At 42.6% G+C, this 21,131-nt stretch overlaps 1 long non-coding RNA gene across 1 annotated transcript; it reads right to left on the bottom strand.

Annotated features, from left to right (window-relative positions):
* Nucleotides 1–2,493: 2,493 nt before the first annotated feature.
* Nucleotides 2,494–8,078, bottom strand: LOC117506176. Its single transcript, XR_004559395.1, has 3 exons — nt 8,065–8,078; nt 6,352–6,353; nt 2,494–2,702 (listed from the first exon to the last, which is right to left on the bottom strand). It is a non-coding gene; the product is annotated as an uncharacterized LOC117506176 (long non-coding RNA).
* Between the last annotated feature and the right edge of the window lie 13,053 nt (nt 8,079–21,131).

Raw genomic sequence — 21,131 nt, 5'->3', positions numbered from 1 at the left:
AGTCCATACGTTTTCTAAGGAAATCGGTATGGAATTTGGGCTGGATAAGTGCTCTAAATGTACAATCAGAGGTGGTAAAAAGCAGGTCACAGAAAATATACAGTTGGATGAGGGGAACGTTATTGAAGATTTGGCTGAGGATTCCACGTACAAATATTTGGGAATTGAAGAAAATACTACAATAGAGCATAAAAAAATGAGAGAGAAAGTAACACAAGAATACTTAAACCGCTTAAAGAAGATCTGTAAATCAGAATTGACACCAAAGAACAAGATCACAGCCATAAACCAGTTTGCATTGCCTGTGTTGAGCTATGGCTTTGGCATAGTAGACTGGCCACAGGGTGAGCTTAACAAATTAGATACTAAAACTAGGAAGATGCTCACCCTACATAAAATTACATACAGAAATCAATGTATGGATAGAATATATCTCCCTCGTCGAGAAGGTGGCTTAGGTCTAGTGGAGATCAACCAGGCTTATAGAGCATCTATAATAAGTATTGGGCAGTACTTAAAGAGCTCTCAAGAAGAAGTTATGAAAAAGGTTATGCAACATCATATTAAGACTATGCCACAACAGACCTCTATTATAAAATTGGCAGAAAACTTTGGCGGAGATCAATCAATCAATCAATCAATTTTTTATATAGCGCCAAATCACAACAAACAGTTGCCCCAAGGCGCTTTATATTGTAAGGCAAGGCCATACAATAATTATGTAAAACCCCAACGGTCAAAACGACCCCCTGTGAGCAAGCACTTGGCTACAGTGGGAAGGAAGAACTCCCTTTTAACAGGAAGAAATCTCCAGCAGAACCAGGCTCAGGGAGGGGCAGTCTTCTGCTGGGACTGGTTGGGGCTGAGGGAGAGAACCAGGAAAAAGACATGCTGTGGAGGGGAGCAGAGATCGATCACTAATGATTAAATGCAGAGTGGTGCATACAGAGCAAAAAGAGAAAGAAACAGTGCATCATGGGAACCCCCCAGCAGTCTACGTCTATAGCAGCATAACTAAGGGATGGTTCAGGGTCACCTGATCCAGCCCTAACTATAAGCTTTAGCAAAAAGGAAAGTTTTAAGCCTAATCTTAAAAGTAGAGAGGGTGTCTGTCTCCCTGATCTGAATTGGGAGCTGGTTCCACAGGAGAGGAGCCTGAAAGCTGAAGGCTCTGCCTCCCATTCTACTCTTACAAACCCTAGGAACTACAAGTAAGCCTGCAGTCTGAGAGCGAAGCGCTCTATTGGGGTGATATGGTACTACGAGGTCCCTAAGATAAGATGGGACCTGATTATTCAAAACCTTATAAGTAAGAAGAAGAATTTTAAATTCTATTCTAGAATTAACAGGAAGCCAATGAAGAGAGGCCAATATGGGTGAGATATGCTCTCTCCTTCTAGTCCCCGTCAGTACTCTAGCTGCAGCATTTTGAATTAACTGAAGGCTTTTGCGAGAGATCTTTTGCGAGAGAGAGAAAGCAATGAGCTGACACCTACAACGACACTAGCAAGACAGGCCAGGGAAAAATACAGCAAAACAGAACAAAAACATCGAATGAACAGATGGAAACAGCACAAAAGGGATGGCCGATTCCAAGAAGAACTTGAAAAAGAATACATAGACAAAGAAGGATCTGTGCAGTGGCTTACAAACGGAGAACTTGGTTTTGATGGGGAAAGAATTATAGTTGGAGCGCAAGACCAAGGACTATTAACAAATGGCTTCAAAAAAATGGCAGGAATATCACAGAATGATCAATGCCGTTTCTGTCATGCAGCTGTTGAGAGTGTAAACCACTTAGTATCAGCATGTCAGATCCTCATGGCAGACGGACATTACACAAGCCGGCATAACAAGATCTGTAAGTATTTACATTGGAAAGTATGCAAGGAACTGGAGGTGGAAGTAGAGGGACACGTTTGGGAGTATGAGCCAGCACCAGTCTCATCCAATGGAAGAGTGACTGTCTTTTATGACAAAGAGATCCCAGCAGGAAGACATATCGAAGGAGGTGCAGTAAAACCTGATATTGTCATTTGGAACAAGCAAGAGAAGACAGCAAAAATGATTGATGTGACAGTCCCCAATGACTATGGCCTGAATAGAGCTGAAAGGGAGAAAATCACGAAATACCAAGACCTTAAAAATGATCTACGAATAACGTGGTCATTGAAAGAAATTGATATCATACCAGTCGTGGTGGGAGCAACAGGGCTTATGAAGAAGAACCTGAAGAAATATCTTGAGGCAATCCCTGGTCACCCAAGTGCCCATGAGGTGCAGATATCCGCAGTTAAAGGAACAGTTACCATCTTGAAGAGAGCCCTCGGATACAATGCCAATAATGATTAATGATTAGGATGTAACTGTAGACCCCAGGGTTGGGGCCCATTACACTCTGTAAAAAAGAAATTGAAGAGAAATAAAAAAAAAAAGGGTGAGACAAAAACTAAAAACTCCACAAAGCAAATATGGAAGTTGAAAAATGGCAAATTGTACTGGCCGGATGTCTCCCAGGATAAAAAGATCCACAAATCACGCCTAGGCACCAGGGTGTGTGAGGAAAGTAATGGTGCAACTTCTCCCAGTGCTGCAGGGAATGATCTCTCCTGCGGGAGCACTCAGCTGGATAACCCAATCAGATCAGCACAGTTCTGATCCTGGACTCCAGCAGCAACAGCCTCAAAGGGCCAAAAGAAATCCTTGAAACTACACCACTATAAATTGGACCATTTAAGAGAAGAAAACGATCTTCTACTGCTTCGCTTACTCAAGGCATGAGAAGTGGGGCAGGAGGAAAATGGCAGTATTTGAGGAGCGGATAAAAGAAGCGGATTTACCAACGGAAAAGAAAGAAGCCACCACAACTGCAAAATTACAATCGATCGCCTCTCAAATTACAAAATATTTGACAGCAGAGGACATACAAAAAATAAAGGAAGAAACCCACAAAGAAGTAATAAAGGATCATCAGTCGATGGAGGAGGGGAAACGACTTGAGTTTGAGGCGAGTCAGTGGAAGAGGGAGGAAGAGTGGGTATTGTTGTGGGCAATGGAATATGCGAAAATAAAATACACCAACCAGAGAGAACGAAGTAAAGAGTGGCAAAGAATATTTCACCATCACTGCCCAAGTAAAAAAGATATACCAAGGGGCCGACTTACCACCCAGAAACACAACTTTATTGTACAAAAACATTTAACGGATATTGAATTACATGGGATGCAGCAAGAGGCTGAGCAAATGGTCAGGGATGGCATTTGCCCCCTCACACAACCCAATGCACCACCAAAAAGAACATCAGATCAAGCCAGCCTCACACACCAAAGGAGAAGTCTGAGTCAGGCACCACCACAACAAGATGGGAATCAAACACCACCCCCACAAAAAAGAAACCAGGCATTGTCTCACCAAAAAACAAGCCATACACCAATTTGTCCAGAAAACAATATACAGATGCATCTGGACCCAGAGCAGCTAAAGTTGGAAGAAGAATTGGCAAATAAAATTGAGGAAACGAGGAGAATTGAAATGGATGAGCGCCCTAAATTGATAAAACTAAAGGAGAATAAAAAATTCAAAAGTATGCTGCAGAAAGTCAACCTAGGATTGACTAAACTGGTTCCACAAGGAACCACATTATCAGAAATAAATTGTGTAAATTACGGAGCGGCATGGTACATACAAAGCAAATTAGTCCCCCATTATTCGGACAGAATAACCAAAATTAGGAAAAGGAATAGCGTGCCGCGATGGAAAAAGACATTACAACAGAAAATTAGTTGCCTCAGAACAGAGATCTCCCAGATGTCGATATTTCTGGGAGGCCAATGTCATAAAAGGAACCTTCTTCGAAAAGTCTATCGCATTAAAAGAAAATACAATATTGAAGATAAACAACTGGCTGCGAGGCTGGCTGAGCACCAAGCCATAGTGAAAGCATTAGCCGCTCAAATTAGAAATAAAGATAAGAAAATAAAGGCCAAACAGATAAACAAGCAGTTTGCAAACAATCCTAGACTAGTCCAACGTGCGGTTAACACCCGCCGACTGAGCTGACACTGCCCTTCCAATCAAATCAATCATGTGGGGCAGCCTGGACGGTGCCGCAAGTAGTGCCGCTTCCACCTTCTTAATTTTCCGGTAAACCAGTGCTATGGCCGCTTCACACAGCAGAAACCCGGTCACCACAGCTCCAAATAAATAGACATCTTCAACGTCCTCCACAGACAACGCGTACAGGCACATGACTTGCCACCTCTTCCAACTATCCATCACGTACCCCGCCACATGTGTCCCGGCAGGACAGATCGGGTCCTCCGCTCCCGAGTGTCTTGTAGAAAAAATTGTCATTTGCGCTCAGAGACCACTTGATCAGATCCATTTTTGCCGTTTTCCAGAAGAGCAGAGCTGGCAGCCTCACAGACAACACGCTACAGAAGCAGGAAAGATAAGGAGGGAGGAAAAATGCGACTAGTCTGTAGAAATATGGCAAAGGATACAGTAGAAGTACAACAGCCACCTGAGAGAGAAGAAGTTGAGAGATTCTGGAGACCATTGTTTGAAGACCCTAAACAGCACCAAGAGGCTGAGTGGATTGAAATAATAAAACGGAAAAACAAAGACAAACAGCAAATGCCAGCAATGATCATAACTGAAGAATTGATAAGAAATAAAATTCATGAATATAGTAACTTTAAGGCACCTGGCATTGATAAAGTCCCAAATTTTTGTTTAAAAACACTGACAGCATTGCACCACCACTATGCCGCGGCTTTCACAAAAATATTGAACGGAAAAGAGGATACACCAGACTGTCTATCGACTGGGAACACAACCCTACTCCCAAAGACCAAGGAAACACAGCTTCCCAACAAGTATAGACCCATCTGCTGCTTAACAACAACTTACAAATGGCTGACAGGAATTATAGCCGATGCCATTTATGAACATCTGGACACTGGTGGCTACCTGGAGAAGGAACAGAAAGGTTGTTTCAGAAAAAGATTAGGAGTTAAAGGCCAGTTATTGATAGACAAAGCTATCCTGGAGGACTGCAAAAGAAGGAGAAACCTCAGCATGGCTTGGATTGACTACAAATAGGCGTTTGATAATGTCCCACATTCATGGATTATGAGATGCCTAGAACTTTATAACATCAATAAGGAAGTAAGATCTCTCTTGAAAACTCAAATGAATAAGTGGAACACCACCATCACTCTAAGCCATACAGAGGGTCAGATAATAATCCCAGACATAAAAGTGAAGCGAGGGATATTCCAGGGAGATAGTCTCTCCCCACTCCTTTTTTGTCTTAGTATTGATTCATTAAACAAGATTCTCAAGGAATTTGACATCGGGTATGATTTAGATGGAGGTAGAGGAAGAAAACATAAACAGGTGGTGAGCCACCTTCTATTCTTGGATGACTTAGAGATATTTGCAGATTCAGAGAGGGGACTCAGGAGATTAGTGGAGGCAGTCCATACATTTTCTAAAGAAATCTGTATGGAATTTGGGCTGGATAAATGCTCTAAATGTACAATCAGAGGTGGTAAGAAGCAGGTCACAGAAAATATACAGTTGGATGAGGGGAACACTATTGAAGATTTGGCTGAGGATTCCACGTACAAATATTTGGGAATTGAAGAAAATACTACAATAGAGCATAAAAAAGTGAGAGAGAAAGTAACACAAGAATACTTAAACCGCTTAAAGAAGATCTGTAAATCAGAATTGACACCAAAGAACAAGATCACAGCCATAAACCAGTTTGCATTGCCTGTGGTGAGCTATGGCTTTGGCATAGTAGACTGGCCACAGGGTGAGCTTAACAAGTTAGATACTAAAACTAGGAAGATGCTCACCCTACATAAAATTACATACAGAAACCAATGCATGGATAGAATATATCTCCCCCGTCGAGAAGGCGGCTTAGGTCTTACGGAGATCAACCAGGCTTATAGAGCATCTATAATAAGTATTGGGCAGTACTTAGAGTTCTCAAGAAGAAGTTATGAAAAAGGTTACGCAACACCATATTAAGACCATGCCACAACAGACCTCTATTATAAAATTGGCAGAAAAGTTTGGCGGAGATCTTTTGCAAGAGAGAGAAAGCAATGAGCTGACACCTGCAACGACACTAGCAAGACAGGCCAGGGAAAAATACAGCAAAAGAGAACAAAAACATCGAATGAACAGATGGAAACAGCAGAAAAGGGCTGGCCGATTCCAAGAAGAACTCAAAAAGGAATACATAGGCAAAGAAGGATCTATGTGGTGGCTTACAAATGGAGAACTTGGTTTTGATGGAGAAAGAATTATAGTTGGAGCGCAAGATCAAGGACTACTAACAAATGGCTTCAAAAAAATGGCAGGAATTTCACAGAATGATCAATGCCAATTCTGTCATGCAGCTGTTGAGAGTGTAAACCACTTAGTATCAGCATGTCAGATCCTCATAGCAGACGGACATTACACAAGCTGGCATAACAAGATCTGTAAATATCTACATTGGAAAGTATGCAAGGATCTGGAGGTGGAAGTAGAGGGACACGTTTGGGAGTATGCGCCAGCACCAGTCTCATCCAATGGAAAAGTGACTGTCTTTTATGACAAAGAGATCCCAGCAGGAAGACATATCGAAGGAGGTGCAGTAAAACCTGATATTGTCATTTGGAACAAGCAAGAGAAGACAGCAAAAATTATTGATGTGACAGTTCCCAATGACTATGGCCTGAATAGAGCTGAAAGGGAGAAAATCACGAAATACCAAGACCTTAAAAATGATCTACAAATAACGTGGTCATTGAAAGAAATTGATATTATACCAGTTGTGGTGGGAGCAACAGGGCTTATGAAGAAGAACCTGAAGAAATATCTTGAGGCAATCCCTGGTCACCCAAGTGCCCATGAGGTGCAGATACCCGCAGTTAAAGGAACAGTTGCCATCTTGAAGAGGGCCCTCGGATACAATGCCAGTAATGATTAATGATTAGGATGCAATTGTAGACCCCAGGTTTGGGGCCCATTGCACTCTGTAAAAAAGAAATTGAAGAGAAATAAAAAAAAAAAAAGACAAACCAGGGGGTTGGAGTTCCTACTGGACACGAGCCTCGAGTGTCCTCGGTCCCACTGTGAAGGGGTTTGCCAGGAGAAATCTTGGTATGAGGATGTTTCAAAAGAAACAAACCCCAGCTAAAACCTCCACAAAGCACCTAGGCACCAGGGCGTATGAAGAAAATGGTGCAACTTCTCCCAGTGCTGTGGGGAGACATCTCTTCTGTAGCAGCACTCAGCTGGGTCATCCACCAGATCAGCGGTGTCATCCACCAGATAGTTCTGATCCTGGACCCCAGCAACAACACCATCAAAGGGCTAAAAGAATCCAGTGAAACTGCATCATTGTAAATTGGTCCATTGGGGAGAAGAAAAAGATCTCTCACTGCTTCGCTTACTCAAACTTGAGAAGTGGGGCAGGAAATCAAAGGCAGTATTTGAGGAGAGGAAAGGTCACCATCTTGAAGAGAGCCCTCGGATACAAAGTCAATCAATCAATTCAATCAATCAATTTTTTTTATATAGCGCCAAATCACAACAAACAGTTGCCCCAAGGCGCTTTATATTGTAAGACAAGGCCATACAATAATTATGTAAAACCCCAACGGTCAAAACGACCCCTTGTGAGCAAGCACTTGGCTACAGTGGGAAGGAAAAACTCCCTTTTAACAGGAAGAAACCTCCAGCAGAACCAGGAAAAAGACATGCTGTGGAGGGGAGCAGAGATCGATCACTAATGATTAAATGCAGAGTGGTGCATACAGAGCAAAAAGAGAAAGAAACAGTCAGTAATGTTAAGGATGCAGCTTTAGACCCCGGGTCTGGGGCCCCCCTGCACTCCAGTAGAAGGAAATTCAAGGCAAATGAAAAAAAAAAAAAAAAGACAAACCATGGCTTCAAAAATGGCAGGGATCTCATAAAATGACAAATGCCGATTCTGTCATACAGCTGTTGAGCGTGTAAACTATCTATCATCAGCATGCCAGATCCTTATGGCAGACAGACATTATACATCCCGACACAACAAGATCTGTCAATCTTTCCACTGGAAAGTATGCAAGGAACTGGAGATGGAAGTCGAGGAAAACATCTGGGAGCATGAGCCAGCACCAGTCTCATCCAACAGAATAGTAACTGTCTCCTATGACAAAGAGATCCCAGCAGGAAGACATATCAAAGGAGGTGCAACAAAACCTGATATTGTCATCTGGAACAAGCAAGAGAAAACAACCCAAATCATCGATGTGACAGTCCCCAATGACTACGGCCTGAATCGAGCAGAAAGGGGAAAGATCATGAAATACCAAGACCTGAAAAATGACCTACAAACAACATGGTCATTGAAAGACATCAATATCATCCCAGTTGTGGTGGGGGCAACAGGCTTGATGAAGAAGAACGTGAAGAAATACCTTGAGGAATCCCTGGACACACAAGCGCACAGGGGGTGCAGTTGTCTGCTATTAAGGAAATAATCACCATCTTGAAAGGGGGCCCTCGGATACAATGCCAGCTATGGTTAGGGTAACTATAGAGCCTTGGGTGCAATTTTAGACCCCAGGTCTGGGGCCCACTGCATTCTATTAAAAAGAAATCAAAGGTAAATGAAAAAACAAAAGGCAAAAAAAAAAAAAAAAAAAAAATTGAAGAGAAATGGGGGGGAAAAAAAGGCAAAAAAAAAAAAAAAACCCAGTTAAATTATCGTTGTAACAGTCCTCAATAGAAAAAGATCATGAAATACCAAGACCTTAAAAATGACCTATGAACGACATGGTCATTGAAAGGAATAGATGTCATACCAGTTGTGGTGGGGGCAACAGGCCCTATGAAGAAGAACCTGAAGAAATACCTTGAGGCAGTTTGCAGAGAAAATGACTAATCCCACATGGCACAATCCGGTGGAAGTGGTAGTTTCGGCTGTATTCCCTCTGCCTTTGTACCAAACGTCTTGGGTCTAATGAGATGAGTGTGCACACGCAGAGGAGGGAGGGACAGAGGGGGGCGTTGAGGCTGGTGACATGAGCAGGAAGAACTAGACATGAAGGCACCTGATTGTTTTTTTTTTTTTGTTTTTTTGAGCGCGTACTGCAGGGTTTATACTGGTCGGAGTTTTATCGAGCCTACAGCTGCTACAGACGTCTGATTTTGTTTTTTTTTCGTTCCTTTTTCTGAATACATAATATATTGAAGACTGTTAGGACAGAGGGACCATTTCACCCAATATAACAAAAAGTGTTTCTGAACAGAGTTACCTACCCTAGCTTTAACCTTGTCACTGATGAAATGAGGTTCACTGATGATGATGTTGCGTTTTTTTTTTTTGTTTTTTTTTTTTGTATTCACCTGCAGAAGAACCACCATGGAGGTTTTCCCATTTTCGAGTGAATGGTTGCAAGAATGAGCCGGTGCCGGAAGATCTGACGGATGTGCCTTATGTTGTCCTGTGCGCGCGTCTCCTCCGTCCTGAACAACAAACACAGGTAGGTTCAACAATGACAGTACACGTTGAAATGTCACTGCAAAGCCTGAAAAGTTAGTTCAACTCAAACAGTTTGGGGAAACACTGACTTCAACACTTTTCCTTGTGCTGGTGACGACATCGAGTTTGGACACGAAAACTGTCGATGAGCGAGTGAGTCAGTCAATGACTGAGTCAGTCAGTCCATTCCAGCCATCTTGTGTAGACAACAACTCTGGTCACCAAATTAAAGTAAAACACAAACTCAACTGCATCTGGTGAACTTTGATCAAAAGAGCAACTTCATTTTGTCAAAGTAACATCACATGGATGTGACTGTGACCTGCTGGATGATCAGTAGAGACGTCCATCTTCTGATCAACATCAGGGAGGACACAGAGACACAACTGTCACTGCAAGATAAGTGACTGTGTCGACAAGTTCAAGGATTTTGCTGCAACAGATAAATGTCTGCTGACCAAGTCTTGGAAGTCATTAAAAGCCTGGATTTTAGGCTTTGTTCAGACGGCCAGTTCAAACCGGATCTACTGCAAATCTGATTCAAATCTGATCTCACTGACTGTCTGCATGACATTTAACGAGTGACCAGATCTGATCTGTGTGTCTGATTCCTGGAGGTTTCCCTCATTTCCATCAGTCATTAACAAACACAAACAGGATGGTCCTGCGTGGAAAATCTGTCTGGAGGCGGCAGTTCTCGAAAAGTGAGTGAGTGCCTGACAGAGACAAGTGAGGGATGCCACCAAGACATCCAGGACAACTCAGAAAGCGTAAATCAGCTTGTGTGGCTGCAATGGTGGGCACAGTTCCAATAATCCGTTAACAGATAATTATCAAAGATAATGTTTTCATTATCGGATTATCTTTTTAGATAACTTTAAAAACCATTATCAGACTAATTATCTTCCGATTAAATTTTTGTCCAATAACTTTTAGACCGATAACGTAGTAAACAAAGCTGAACAGCAGCAAACAGTATGACTTTATTTTTCAAGACCTCCGCCTGACCGGAGTGTTGTGATTGGGTAGATTCAAGGATTCAAAAGAATTGTATTGTCATATGCACATAGGAATATGTTCCCTGCACAATGAAATGTGTTTACAGCATTTTACCCATCCTAATTGCCAGTTAGGAGCAGAGGTCGCCTTTTTGGCGCCCGGGGACCAGCTCCAGATGTACATCCCTGCCTTAGGTCACAAACAGGGCTGAGCAAACCTTGACCGGCCTAATGACAGACAACACACACACACACACAACACACATAAGCTGGCCCGGTACTTGAACACATAATAGCACACACAAGGTAAAAATTGGGAAGAAAAACCTCCAGTGCTGCTGCGTTGAACCACGCAGCAGCCCTGAAGAAAAAAAAAAAAAAACCCATCGCACAGATAAACAATGACAATCACACAAAAACAGACGACAGCCGAGACTTGAATGTGTCCAGTATTCAGACAGACAGCCTGGAAGGCCGCCCTTGGCGCCATCAACAGCCTTATCTGTCCATCCTGGGGGGGAGGGGGGCTCCCAGGCCTGAATCAGTCCACCAGAGTCTCAAGGTCCCACAGTCAACATCTCAGGACTGGGAGGAGACAGAGAGGCGGGGAAGACAAGGAAGTGAGGCATCAGAAGTGTTCTTCGGAGCAGGATTTTATCCGAGCGGCCTTGAAGAGCAGCTGGTGTTTGGGAACCAAATAGATATCCAGATTAGCAGATGCTTGGAAGATTCCACAGTCTGAAACAGAGTGGCTTCCAATACATCTGAATAGAGAAGAGGAGATGTGGTCATTACTGACGATCAAAGCGGTTTTCCAGTGCAGCCATTCTTCCCGAGAGGGATTCCAACGTGCGGTTAACACCCGCCGACTGAGCTGACACTGCCCTTCCAATCAAATCAATCATGTGGGGCAGCCTGGACGGTGCCGCAATTAGTGCCGCTTCCACCTTCTTAATTTTCCGGTAAACCAGTGCTATGGCCGCTTCACACAGCAGAAACCCGGTCACCACAGCTCCAAATAAATAGACATCTTCAACGTCCTCCACAGACAACGCGTACAGGCACATGACTTGCCACCTCTTCCAACTATCCATCACGTACCCCGCCACATGTGTCCCGGCAGGACAGATCGGGTCCTACGCTCCCGAGTGTCTTGTAGAAAAAATAGTGTCATTTGCGCTCAGAGACCACTTGATCAGATCCATTTTTGCCGTTTTCCAGAAGAGCAGAGCTGGCAGCCTCACAGACAACACGCTACAGAAGCAGGAAAGATAAGGAGGGAGGAAAAATGCGACCGTCTCGACCGAGAGCAAGAAGGCGAAAACTGGAAGAAGAGAGCTGTGCTAGAAACCGTGTAGTAAACAACAGCTTCCAGCAGGGGGCAGGATGTTCAAACATAGAAGTGCTGACTCATTGTTTGGGTCTGTTGTCGCTTTTGATGCTTCCAAAAGCGATCGTGGTGTTAAAACTCAAATTCAGCTTGTTAGTAGTTGCAAATATACAACCCCTGGCAAAAATTATGGAATCACCGGCCTCGGACGATGTTCATTCAGTTGTTTAATTTTGTAGAAAAAAAAAAGCAGATCACAGACATGACACAAAACTAAAGTCATTTCATATGGCAACTTTCTGGCTTTAAGAAACACTATAAGAAATCAGGAAAAATAATTGTGGCAGTCAGTAACGGTTACTTTTTTAGACCAAGCAGAGGGGAAAAAAATATGGACTCATTCAATTGTGAGGAATAAATTATGGAATCACCCTGTAAATTTTCATCCCCAAAACTAACACCTGCATCAAATCAGATCTGCTCGTTAGTCTGCATCTAAAAAGGAGTGATCACACCTTGGAGAGCTGTTGCACCAAGTGGACTGACATGAATCATGGCTCCAACACGAGAGATGTCAATTGAAACAAAGGAGAGGATTATCAAACTCTTAAAAGAGGGTAAATCATCACGCAATGTTGCAAAAGATGTTGGTTGTTCACAGTCAGCTGTGTCTAAACTCTGGACCAAATACAAACAACATGGGAAGGTTGTTAAAGGCAAACATACTGGTAGACCAAGGAAGACATCAAAGCGTCAAGACAGAAAACTTAAAGCAATATGTCTCAAAAATTGAAAATGCACAACAAAACAAATGAGGAACGAATGGGAGGAAACTGGAGTCAACGTCTGTGACCAAACTGTAAGAACCCGCCAAAAGGAAATGGGATTTACATACAGAAAAGCTAAACGAAAGCCATCATTAACACCTAAACAGAAAAAAACAAGATTACAGTGGGCTAAGGTGATGATGCTGGAACTTTTGTTTGGTGCCGTTCCAATGAGATTTATAAAGATGACTGCCTGAAGAGAACATGTAAATTTCCACAGTCATTGATGATATGGGGCTGCATGTCAGGTAAAGGCACTGGGGAGATGGCTGTCATTACATCGTCAATAAATGCACAAGTTTACGTTGATATTTTAGACACTTTTCTTATCCCATCAATTGAAAGGATATTTGGGGATGATGTAATCATTTTTCAAGATGATAATGCATCTTGCCACAGAGCAAAAACTGTGAAAACATTCCTTGCAAAAAGACACATAGGGTCAATGTCATGGCCTGCAAATAGTCCAGATCTTAATCCAATTGAAAATCTTTGGTGGAAGTTGAAGAAAATGGTCCATGACAAGGCTCCAACCTGCAAAGCTGATCTGGCAACAGCAATCAGAGAAAGTTGGAGCCAGATTGATGAAGAGTACTGTTTGTCACTCATTAAGTCCATGCCTCAGAGACTGCAAGCTGTTATAAAAGCCAGAGGTGGTGCAACAAAATACTAGTGATGTGTTGAAACGTTCTTTTGTTTTTCATGATTCCATAATTTTTTCCTCAGAATTCAGTGATTCCATATTTTTTCCCTCTGCTTGGTCTAAAAAAGTAACTGTTACTGACTGCCACAATTTTTTTTCCTGATTTCTTATAGTGTTTCTTAAAGCCAGAAAGTTGCCATTTGAAATAACTTTAGTTTTGTGTCATGTCTGTGATCTGCTTTTTTTCTACAAAATTAAACAACTGAATGAACATCCTCCGAGGCCGGTGATTCCATCATTTTTGCCAGGGTTTGTAGACTATAAGACTCACAGATCAAATCCAGACTCGAGTCTCCCATCTGCTTTCTGGCAAACTTGGAGGTGAAATTATAAAAATAATAATTTGAGCCCTTTTTGTCTTTGGGCATCCACATAGTTTTAGGGTTGATTCCACACAGAGTTTTAGAAATGAGGTCCTGGAAGGACGTGATGTCCGGAAGTCACGTCCAGTAAGTGGGACGTCCCACTTGCTGTATGTGTCCTGTTTAACGTTCTGTCCCTCTCCACAGCACGTGGACAACCGACCGGTCTGCAGCGGGAAAGAGAAGTCCCAGAAGACCAAAAGACATGCTAACGCCTTTCATTTTTATGCACGAGAGCACCGGAATACCGTGGAGAGGGAGTTCAACACCACCAACAGTGTCTTCATCAACAAGGTGCTGGGACAGAGGGTAAGTGTCTGTGGGTGAGACATTCACAGCGTCCTCACTGAGCGGCTGTGTGTCCACTGACACTGTGTTCTTGTCTGTTGACAGTGGCGCGCTTTACCCTCATTGGAGCAGTTTCCATTTTATCGAATGTCTCGTGCTGAAGAACCCGCTGAGACGGATCAGCACCGCGTCAGACTTGTAAGTGTCCACATGATGTTTCTGATTTTTCCTGACAGCATCCTGTCTGTGTGGACAGTCTGACTGTGTCTCTGTCTGTCTGTGGCAGTCTTCTGCTCACACTGAAGCAAACGCCTCACAGTTTTCTAACAGACTCTAATAAAGTGCATCTGGAAAGTATTCAAAGTACTTCACTTTTTCCACATTTTGTTATGTTACAGCCTTATTCCAAAATGGAGTAAATTCATTTTTCCCTCCAAATTCTACATATATTCACAGCCTTTGCTCAATACTTTGCTGATGCACCTTTGGCAGCAATTACAGCCTCAAGTCTTCTTGAATATGATGTCACCAGCTTGGTGCACCTGTCTTTGGGCAGTTTTGTCCATTCCTCTTTGCAGCACCTCTCAGTCTCCATCGGGTTGGATGGGGAGCGTCGGTGCACAGCCATTTTCAGATCTCTCCAGAGATGTTCAATCAGATTCACGTCTGGGCTCTGGCTGGGCCATTCAAGGACATTCACAGAGTTGTCCTGAAGCCACTCCTTTGATGTCTTGGCTGTGTGTTTAGGGTCATTGTCCTGCTGAAAGATGTACCGTCGCCTCAGTCTGAGGTCAAGAGTGCTCTGGAGCAGGTTTTCATCCAGGATGTCTCTGTACTTTGCTGCATTCATCTTTCCCTCAATCCCGACTAGTCTGTCAGTTCCTACTGCTGATAAACATCCCCACAGCATGATGCTGCCACCACCATGCTTCACTGTAGGGATGGTGCCTGGTTTCCTCCAAACATGACGCCTGGCATTCACACCAAAGAGTTCAATATTTGTCTCAGCAGACCAGAGAATTTTGTTTCTCATGGTCTGAAAGTCCTTCAGGTGCTTTTTGACAAACTCCAGGCAGGTTGGCACGTGCCTTTTACTTCCATCTGCCACTCTGCCATACAGGCCTGATTGGTGGATTGCTGCAGAGATGGTTGTCCTTGTGGAAGGTTTTACTCTCTCCATAGAGGAATGCTGGAGCTCTGACAGAGTGACCATCGGGTTCTTGGTCACTTCCCTGACTAAATCCCTTCTCCCCCGATCGCTCACTTTAGACGGGTGGCCAGCTCTAGGAAGAGTCCTGGTGAATCTGAATTTCTTCCATTTATGGATGATGGAGGCCACTGTGCTCATTGGAAACTTCAAAGTATCAAAAATGTTTCTGTTCCCTTCCCCAGATTTGTGCTTCAAGACACTCCTGCAAAAATCTAAATAAATAAATAAAAATAAAAATTAATAAAAATTAAAAATTGCGTTGTCATTATGGGGTATTGTGTGCAGAATTTTGAAGAAAACAATAAATTTCATCCATTTTGAAATAAGGCTGTAACATAACATTATGTAGAAAAAGTGAAGTACTGTGAATACTTTCCGGATGCACTGTAGTTCAAGAAAACAGAGACATTCTCTGACTCGGCGACTCGCCCACATTGTTTTCTTATGTCTCTGCACACAGGCAACACATTGGCTAAAAACATATGATATTACGCTAAAAATGTGATCCAGAAATATTTAGACGGACTCGTCCACTTGAGTAATTACAGGTCCTCGCACACACATGGCATATTTGTGGCGTTGAGAGGCACGTGTAGCATTCACCACCCAACTCACCACAGTCTGCCACAAACACACACATCTGAGAGGCTGGAAAACACCAGGATGTTCAGAAACTCCAAATCCATCATTAAAAAAACAGACAAAGTTGATATTGTTGTTTTTGTTGGACTCATGTCCACTGTTGAACAGTGAGACATTTTTAATGAGTTAAAACACAGAAACCCAAATGTGTTTTGTTTTTTTTGTGTGCAGGCTGAGATGAGGGTGGACGCCCTGACTTCCACTCGACATGAAGGTAAGACAACATTCTGATGAAAAACAAGTTCTCATGGAAAATGTAACGTCTTGAAAACAGAATAAATCATTTTAAAGGCTTCAATCAAACTATAAATGTACAACGCTGCAAGTTTTATTTATACAAGCGGTTGTTTTGTTTCAAAAACAAGATTACGGTGGAAACATTGATGGATTTGTGTCTTTGTGTTGCAGCCACTCGTCCACCAAGATGACCCTCTGAGATGCCTCAACCCCACCAACTAATAAATTAAATAAAATAAAAAAATTAAATAAAATCCAGCTTCTGTTGAATATTTTCTCTTGTATCCAACATTATTTATGGTCTTTGTCGTCTCCGGTGAGGATTTGAATTTCTCCTTAATGTCATCAGGATAAATTAATCTTTATTAAATCTTGTGTAATTCAAAGTTTTTGCTCCAGTGTGAGCTGTGCTGCTACGCTGAGGTTATAAAATCTAAAATAACTTCATGTAAGTAATATGTTCCTGTGAGCTCTCCTTTGATCTGATGGTGATCTGGAGCCTCAAAGCGTCTTACGCACAAAAACCTGGCATACGTCCGTCTCCACGTCCACGTGCAAATGTATCAAAACTGACGTGAGCGTGGAAATGTGCAGTGTGTCACGTAAAAATCCAGGCTGGTGTATGTGCGTTCCCACAGCTATTGTGACACCGCCGACACGTAGAGGTGACACGGGACCATCAACAGTGTGAAAACATGACGTCATGAGAGTGATGTGCACATCAGAGACACTGATGAACAATTAACACACACACATTTGCAATTATATGGGTGGATATAAAAGTGATGCGTAAAATGACACTAACTAACAATGGCTGCGTTAGAGGACCTTGCAAATGGTCCAATCTGACTTGAGTATGTATTCAGGGAACACAAGGAGTTACTTCCAAATGAGGATAATTGGCTCATAATTGGCACAGAACTGCAGTTGTCCTAGAGCCCAATACGGCGAGGAGCCAGGGGTTGACTATGCCCACACGGGTGCTGCCCACGCTGGGCATCCTGGCATCATGGGCATTCCAGCGTGAGCTGGCTGATCAGTCCAGCGCATGCCAGTCAACCTTGTGCCAAGCTTCAATCATCCAAATGTCATCAGGTACATTCCAACATTAGCACAATTTGCAGCGAGAGCCCTTTTCCCGAATGTAATCGGAGATGTTAACTGTACACATTTTGCTGTAAAGGCGTCGTCACATGATGAATTTGTCTATTAATAGGAAACATTTTCATTACATCATATGTGGTGTGCAAAAAAAAAAAAGCCTCGAGGGTGCACATTGTGCAATTGGGGCAGGGGGCTGCTTGTATTTAAATAGTTCATTTGTGTAATTGTGAAGGCAGCATGGTGGATTAGTGGTTAGCACTGTTGCCTCACAGTGAGAAGGTCATGGGTTCAAGTCCCACCTGTGGCCTTTCTGTGTACAGTTTGCGTGTTCTCTCCGTGTTTGCATGGCCAGGGAGGAGTTTGGCTCCACGCTCAATTCCACATTCAGTGGGATGTACAAACGGAACGTGCGTGAATTCATGCCTACGCACACTTTCATACATCTGAATATATTTATGCTTACGTCAGATTCAGGTTTTGGCGTACGCCAACTTTTAGTAGAAAATCCACGCAAGTCTTTGTACATGAGGCCCCAGGTCTTCAGAATGAGAAGTCTGCTGTTCAAATCCTACAGTAAAATATGTCATACATGAAGTATTTTTATAATTTATTTAGGGTAAGAGGAGTGGAAGCTCAGCTTATAAAAGAGCTGAAGATCTGTCATTTTGGTTTCCTGCTGATAAAGAGCTCTACAGATGAGATGTTTGCTCTGAGAGTGTTGATGGAGAAGTCCAGAGAAGACCAGAATGATCTGCATCGTGTGTGGATTTTCAGAAAGCTGATGACAGGGTGAGAAGAGTTGTGGTTCAGTACCTTTTTCACCTGACTTACAGTTATGGCGATCATGTGAAAGGATGTTTGCATCGTTGCTCTGCTGTTCGCACGTCTTTAATATATATATATATATATATATATATATATAATCTCTACTAAAAGTTACAGTGCTGATGTGTGTGAGCCAATAAGATAATGCCTAAAGTAGCAAAAACTGGCCAAGAAGCGAGTGAAAAGTCAAAACAAGCCAAACTAACTGTCTTTGTGGCGAGGCGCAGAAAGCTAACGTTCACTCAGCTCACATGGCGACATCGGGTGGAGAGGAGAAACAGAAGACCAGTAAAATGGACAAAAAAAATTGTCTTCTTCTAATGGAATCCCGACAGGCTATATGCTGCCGCCCTTCTCTGTTATGGTTCCATTATTGCACTATATTTTTGAGTAAGTGCCAGTCAGGCAGAGAAAATGAATAATAGCACTCCTGATTTCTTCAGAACTTGCAAGATACGAAAAAAAGGACTTCAAGGAAAATGTGGTCAGTCCAAGATCAGCCAGTTCCAAAAAAAGGTGCTGCCTTTCTCTACTGTATTTGCTGCATGACAACAACATGTGATAAACTGTTTCAGGGCTACCGCGCTCACACTATTTGTCAACATTTTTACCCAACCTAAATAAGCACGCCGCAAGGCCCCAGTGCCCCAATCTCATTCTAGTAAATACAACCTCATCCCTACGACAAGAAGCATGTTGCTGCCTACTGACCTGAACTGATGGCTGACAAAAAAAAAAGTCTACCCCGGTGCGCCCCCTCCCATTCTTCCTGCCACTGATTTTGGAGATACCTTTTACATATGAAGATTTCAGATGCAAAACACAAAGTGTTTTTTTTTAATGGAGAAAAATGCAGTTGAAAATGGAGATTTAAAGAAAACCATATTTAGAAATGCACAGACTTTCATCAATAAAATGAAAAGTTTGTTCAAATTCTTTCATATTTTGCACACTGATGGTCCCCTTGACAGTCAAGTACATGTTGGTCTCAACTAAAATTTGTGGTTTTGAAGATACTGGGTTTTGCATCTGAACTCTTCATATATTATAACACTCATGCTTTCCCAGTACAAGCTGGAAGTCAGCAGTGGCTCTGCAGAGTGATTCTTTGATCAATGCATGGGCTATTTCATTTCCTACAACACTAGAATGCCCAGGAACCCAAACAAATAGGACACTAGAGTCCCTGTTCTCAATTTGTCTGAGACAGCACAAAATCTCAAACAGTAAGTCAGGGCGCGCCTCAGATGTCCTGTGTCTAAGGGCCAACAATGCAGCTGCAGAATCAGAGAGGACAATAGAGTGTGTGGGCCGATGATCTTCTATCCACCATACTGCCCACAAGATCACAAGAAGTTCAGCAGAGAAGACAGAAAGACTATCAGTCATGTACACACTCTGCCTAACTTGTGGTTCTGAACACCCCAAAGCCAGTTTTTTGTGATCGTCCCTCTTTAGACCCATCAGGATAAATTAGAATAGAATCCTTCTGCTCACTTAAATACACTTCAAGGTTCCTAGCAGCAGCTCCTTTATCCATGCCCATCAACTCTACATTTACCTCGGGCTCAGGCAGGCACCAGAATGACACTGAAGGCCACCTTAACCCCACGACTGTGTCCTTTTGAAGCCCAATATTTCCTGCTACCTTCACAATATGACTAATAAAGCCTGATTTTTTTCTGTTTCCTGCTGAACTCCCCACACTCATCCAGGAGACATTTATCTGCTAAGATACTGCTGGACCCAGCGACCCTAATCCAATAATGGACCCCCAGTTTTACCCTTCTTAACTGTAGAGGGCTCTCTCCCATCTCCACAAGCAGAGCTGGAACAGATGTAATCCTGAAGGCCCCACAACAAACTCTCAAGACTTTGGCTTGGACACGGTCTAAACGGCACAACATTGTTTTGGAAGCACTCCCAAAAACTACACACCCATAATCCAAAATGGACCTAATCATTGCCCTATAAATTTGCAGTAAAGTGAACCTCTCTGCTCCCCATCCACTGCCTGACAGACTTCTCATGATATTAATTACTCTCTCACATTTGTTTATACAGAGGTTCAGATGGAATTTTTCTTTTCAACCCAAAAATCATAAATTTTCTTTTTTCAGTGGACAACTTGAGCCCCCACTTATTTGCCCACTTGCACAACTTCGCCCAAGGCTTTCTGTGTTTGAGAAAACAAATAGTTAAAATTCCTCCCACTCCTCCAGACGGCACCATCATCAGCAAAGAGAGATTTGCAAACCTACTATCAACATTTTCAAAAATAGCATTAATCATAATATAAAATAAGATGGGACTCATAACCACACCCTGTGGAGTACCGTTATCTATTTCTGCTGGTTCTGAAAGCAGACTTCCAACTCTTCCCTGGATTGATAAAATACTAAGTACATTCTTAATCCAATAAAACAGCCTCCCATGGACTCCTGCATCATGTAGTTTTATAAGTAATCCTTCCCTCCACATACTATCATAAACTTTTTCTATATCTAAGAACACAGCAAGTACAGCCTCCTTATTTATAATAGCTCTCCTAATGTCTCTTTCTAATGCTGCCACTGAATCAATAGTCCTCCTCCCTCCTCTAAACCCATTCTGGTAATTAACAAAAAAAAACCCAAAACAAACAAAACAAAACAAAACACTAGTTTCAAGAAAATACACAAGTCTATTAGTTACCATCCTCTCCATCACCTTACACAACACAGATGTCAGTGCTATTAGCCCAATTTTTTGGGCCTTAGCCAATTGATCCTTACTGGAGCAGAACACCACAACAGCTCCATTAGGAGCAGTTTGAGCTTCAGGCTATGACCAATACTCCTTAATAGTTCGGTCATTTTTAGAAGATTCAGAGCCCTGAAACCCTCATCAGTCTGATCTTTAATTTTGAAAACAGCTTTAAATTCTGCTGTAGATTTTGCCACTTTCGCCCCTCTACTTCCTTCCTTCTCTAGAGAAACATCTGATCTGTCCCGCTTTCCCAATACTTTTAACTTGTCCCTTTCACCACCCCCTGACAAGGCATGACGGACACAAAGACCTAAT

This window comes from Thalassophryne amazonica, unplaced genomic scaffold (genome assembly GCF_902500255.1).
Source record: "Thalassophryne amazonica unplaced genomic scaffold, fThaAma1.1, whole genome shotgun sequence".
In the NCBI taxonomy this organism is placed as follows: domain Eukaryota; kingdom Metazoa; phylum Chordata; class Actinopteri; order Batrachoidiformes; family Batrachoididae; genus Thalassophryne; species Thalassophryne amazonica.
The sequence above is the reverse complement of the archived record's forward strand: the minus strand, read 5'-3'. Positions and strand labels throughout refer to the sequence as shown.